Consider the following 6,000-nt stretch of genomic DNA (forward strand, 5'->3'; position numbering starts at 1 on the left):
ATGAACGTTTCATTATGCAGAAACTGTTAACCTCTTTAAAATACTCGTCAAAAACCGGTGTTATAAACTTTTTGCTCAGTTACAGCGCTTATTTCTTTCTAAATTACAACGGGTTTGGAAAATTCTTCATTTAAAACGGTTCTTCACATTTTATTTCCACGGTTGAACTCCTCACTGTTTTAAACACTAGTTAAAAACCGGTACATAAACTTTTGTTCAATAAACAACACTAGTATCCTTCTAATTTATAACGGCTTTGAGTATTTCTTCATTTTATAACGGTGTTTAACATATTTTACAACGATTGGCATTCACACCGTTGTAATTTTTTATTTTTCACCAGTGTTTATAGATGATTATGTAGTAGTGTCTAGAATTTGAGGAGTAGTTTGTGGCATCAATAACCAATAATTATCTATATATATTTTGATCAAGCCTTGACTTTTAAAGCTTTTGACGCGAAATCATTTTGTTTTATCTAGGGGTGTTCAGCGGATCGGATAACGGGTTATTCGGATTTGAAAATTTTGGAACCCTATCCGAAATCCGATCCGATCCGAATTAGGGACATTCCTATCCGATCCGAATTAAATTCGGATAAATTCGGATCGGATTCGGATAATCCGAAATTATCCAAATAATCCGTATAACAAATATACAAACTTAAGTTTTATTAAATAAACATACAAAACTAGAAAATAAAAATAAAACACTACAAGAACAAGGAAGTTAAGTAGTGTTAGAGAGTATAACGACTAAGTGTTATGACGTTTTTGTATATGGTGTGTTAGGTTGATTGAACGAATAATGAAGGTATGGTTATAAAGTTATTGTAAATGTTAATGAACTTGACTATATACACTAATAACATGTTATATATTCGAATTATTCGGATTCCGAATAATCCGAACTATCCGGAATTTTTTGAAAATCAATATCCGAATCCAATCAGAATCCGAATTAGTTATTCGGATCGATCTGATCCGAATATCCGAATAAGAATTCGGATCGGATTATTCGAGTTTTGGTTCGAATTTCGATTTTTTTTGGATTTCGGATTTCTTGAACACCCCTAGTTTTATCCGTGTGTTCTCAATTGTTGGTTCTTTGCAATTCCGTGTGCAACAAAACTATTTTGATTACAACACCGTAAACCTGTTTGTTAAGGTGGCGACTATTCCGTAAGGGAATCCATAAATTCCTATTTATATGCCATATGCTAGAAATTGAATCTCTAGAAAGTTATATTTTTCATAAATGATAAGACTCTGCTAAATAAAATCTAGTAATATACTATACTAGATTTTATCCCCCGTATTACGAGGGTTGTTTTACATTATTCGTTTTTAATATTTATATGTGTATTTGGATTTTAATTTTTTTTTATTGTAAGAAAGTTAATAATTAATATACTTGAGGTTTGATGATGAAATGGTTTCACAAATAAATGATATGTTATAATCCGGTTTAAAAATTATCCGGGTTTGGTGATACCCATTACCCGTTTATTTTCTTTATTATAAAATTGTTTCTTAATTATAAATAATATATATATTTTTAAGTAAAATAGGATATTAATTTTTAGTATAATCCTATTTTATAGGATTTTCATATCAAATATTTGATTATATTAATGTGAGATTTGAGCCAAAACAAGGTATACCTCAGTACGTATTTACCGATTAAGCAAATAAACGCCTTTTGCGTAACAAACAAACGATTAACCGAACGGGTCGGGTTATGACCCAGATATCTCGGGGGGCCATCTATAAGTGATATACGTTTAATACAAGCTAAAATATTAGTAATATGGCCTTAGTTTGATAGCAAACAAGTTAAACGAAAACATGCTTGTTTAACTACCCGCTATAGATTTAAACGCGAAAGATAGTTACAAACCAAGCATTGTATCATCCGATAAGCCGAAAAAGACTTACCAAACACTTAATTGAAATGTTTTAAGCGATCCGTGAAAATATTTTTGATTTTTACAAACATATAGTATGTTTTTATAATTTTACACAAAACTAGCCGAAAAACACACGTTTTCGCACTGTTTAACGCACCCGATAAGTTTTTCGCGCCAAAAACCGAACCCGAACTAAATTTGGACTGGGATTTTCATGTTTGGGCTTGTATAACCAGATCATTGGGCCAAAACAGCCCAACATGGGCCCATAAGGGCTTCCGATCGGACCAGCCACACCCCACCCTCAATTTTATAAAACTTATTCCACAAGCTTGATTATTCATTTTAGTTGATAAGAAGTTGAGGTCCAAGCAGCTCTAAACCTGATTTTTCCAGAATCCTTCAAACCCTAAAGTAAGGAACTTAAATAAGCAACATTTGTACTTGTTTAACCTTGATTAATACCATAAAAACATGTCTTGATTACTAAAAATCATTCCTAACCATGTAAAAATCCTAAAAATGGTCCATAAACATATTTTGATCATACAAATGGTAAGGAACCTGTTTTGATAGTTTTTTGGCCATAAACAAGGATTAAAGGGTTGAAACGGCGTTTTTACTGTTCAAAAGTTTGTTTTTGTGCACTAGCCGAAACCCTAGGTTAAAGGGCTGTTCTATTGATGAAACCTGCTTGGTTTGTGATATAGGACTTTTACCTAGCCTACATAGGAGCACAAGATCTTGAAAAATTGATTAGAAAGGCGGAAACAAACCAAAACCGCTAAGGTAATGCCGAAACACTCACTTACGGGCTGTTTAGGTTAAGGTTGTGATGTGCATATTATTAGGCCTTGAAATATTTCAGGGACATCAGGGACCATGTCAATGAGTCCCTGTTCAAATTTGGTAATTTTTCGACCATCCGAGAATATTTGGCGAATTTATTACCGAATTGGGACATTTATTTGGGAAAAATAGCTAAAATACTTCAAAAATTATGAAATTTTTCTGGGAACTCAGATGTGATGTATTTTGATCACATATGAATTTGGTATCATTTGGAGAAGTCTAAAGGTATTTTGTGTATATGCGTTCATGTGAATTTTTATAGCCGAATTTGGGTCGAAAAGAATATCGCACTAGCTTTTTACATTATGGAATTGATACAGGTTGTTTTGGGACATGATTTGAGCATTCAGAAATTTTTGTGGAATTTTTGGAAATTGTTTGGGATAAACGGACGATTTTCAGGCGAAATATAGCTGATAAAATGAATTTTTATAAATTAATAAATCAGTAAAAAAATTCCATAAATATTTTTATAAAAATCTACATATTTTAATTGATAAGTGTCTAAATTTTCATAATTTAATGATTAACGGTTAATTAATTATACTAATTTAAAGATTAAACAAATTTAGTTTTCATAAAAACCGGCAAGTTCGCGATTAACGAATCTGCGGGAATATCAAAACACCAAGAGTGATCAAAAATCATATTTTTGGACTAATTAAGTAAAAACGAACTTTTCTATGAGAAACCTGGACAATCTGGGTGGATTGTGCGCGTTTCTTCTCAAATCAAACTGAATAAACGGAAACGAGCCCCGTGGCTAATCTGGGACCCCAGTATGTGATCCTTCTTTATAACTTAATCATTTTGTTAACCAATACATTTACCCAAGCTTATTTTCCCATAACTGTTTTCTGAACGCGTAAACGAACAACTTGGCCTAGCTGGAAAAACGGGAATCTGAGCCAAGTTTAGTTCTAAGTATTAGACATTGAACAACATCACAACCTAAGCCTATTGCCACTTTCTGGGCATTCCAGCTATACCCAGATTAGTTATACAGCCCAGTTTAGTATTGAGATTATAATAATATTAAAATATTAATATTATTATAATATTGATTATAGGAACTACTGATAGCGGACCAAACAAACCACGAGCTGATACAATACTGATTATCTACTAAACCGTGAGTTTCATGACCCCACTCTTTAAACAGTTTTACGAACTTTTGCGGTGAAAAGCATGTTTGATTACATATACATACCTGAAACATGTATTGATGTGAATTATCTAAGTGCTAACACACGAAAGTCCCTACGATCACAGTGATTAACTTCGAGCCGGTGGCTTGTGAATAGTACTATTGGTTTGACAAACCCAAACGGAATCGGCCTGGTTGCCGTGTCACATAGCGCCGTTTGCACATGACCATATTTATACAAACAGACTATGTAATGTTAGACATAGCTACCGGGGCATGTTGTGGGCGGAAATGGGCCACAGTGGTTAATTGAGCGTGGGAAATGGATGCACGCAGCACATACAGTCAAGGCTTCACTGTAGCTTAGCATAATTACATCATTTACATACATACATACATACTTATTACATGATTACAAGTGTTAACTTGTAAATACTCATTACTGTTTTCTTGAAGTTTGTGAAACTCACCAACTCTAGTAGTTGACCTGTTTTAAACTGCTTTTCAGGTGTACCTAAATCGGAATGATTTGGTAATCTTTTACTTGCCCAAGGTGTGTGGTTGATGCTATGTGAATAGAGGCAAGGGTGTTAGTAGTAAGAACGTATAGTTAACGAACTAGTTTTGTTTGTATCACCTAAACTGTAAAACAATGATAGAACAAAGAAATGTAATATATTGTAAATCAGTTTGTAATGTTTCTTTATAAACAATGTGTTGATACCAGAGGTTTCTGTTACATTTCCGTTTTACGCTTCCGCATTGTGCTAGTCGGGGTGTGACAATTAATTTTTAAAATAATGAGATGTTATAACCCGTTTAAGAGCTATCTGGGTTTGGTGAGACCTTTACCTGTGAATTCGTGTTAAATGCGTGAGAAGCCTTCATTTACAAATAAAGTAATACGATGGCTTGAGAGAATTGTTGTTTTACATTCTTCGGTTTTTAATTTTTGGATTTTAATTTTATTTATTGTAAGAAAGTTAATAATATACTTAGGGTTTGATGATGAAAATGTTTCATAAATAAATGATATGTTATAAACCGTTTAAAAGATATCTGGATTTGGTGACCCATGACCAGCGTATGTTTTTTACTATAAAATTGGTTATTAATTATAAATAATATCTTTTTCTTTTTATATTGGATATTAAATTTTAGTATATCCCTATTTTATAGGATTTTCATATCAAATAATTGGTAAGATTAATTTTTAATTTAATGGGATGTTATAACCCGTTTAAGAGCTATCTGGTTTTGATAAGACCCATACCCATGAATTTGGGTTAAATCAATGAGATGCCTCCATTTAAAAATTAAGCAATCTGGTGACTTCCATAAAAAGGGACAGCAACCACATCGTGACACATAGGATTTTCATTTATATATATTATAGATATATTCATAATAACTAACATAAATAAAACCACGTGCAACTGGAATAGGATTTTAGGATTTTCATTTATATGGTTGGATGTTGCATTTTGAGTTGTGCATCAAGCATTAGTAGTTGCACTGCACTGTCTTTTCATTAGACCATATATTCCACTATGTCTCTCTTTTCAACTTTTGTTCCATCATTAGCACCGATCATATCATTTTTCTCATCCAGGAAAAACACCGCCTCTCACCTCAAAGGGTTTCAATGTCTTCGTCCTAATCAGATCGGTTCATCCCTTTCCGATCATCGGTCGTCACCTACTGTTGCCGGGTTCCATTTCAGAACCCTAGGTGGCGGTGGTCTGGTGGGGGCATGGACCATCGCCGCTTGACTGATATTGCAGACTAAGTTAATTGATTTACCTAATTCGAGATATAGCTTACATAATCGTTTTAGATGTTTATTCGATTTGCGTTCTTTGTTTTGCAGACATCAGAACCATGGTTAGTGTTCTTAACTGCTGGTAATACTTCCTTCGTTTGTGTATTTTTTATTGTATTTTATCTAATTCAGTTTCTGCAATTTGCTTCTAGTCATGCGTCAATTTTAGAAATACGTTTGCGTGATTGTTTTGGTTCAATATTTTTGAGTCCTAGAATCTTATTGTCAGTGAGTGATAGTGTGTGCTGATTGCTGACTTGCCTTTGTAGT

This window comes from Bidens hawaiensis, unplaced genomic scaffold, assembly GCF_021521415.1.
Source record: "Bidens hawaiensis isolate Kalapana, Puna unplaced genomic scaffold, B.hawaiensis_p1.1 tig00010814_1, whole genome shotgun sequence".
Taxonomy (NCBI): Eukaryota; Viridiplantae; Streptophyta; class Magnoliopsida; order Asterales; family Asteraceae; genus Bidens; species Bidens hawaiensis.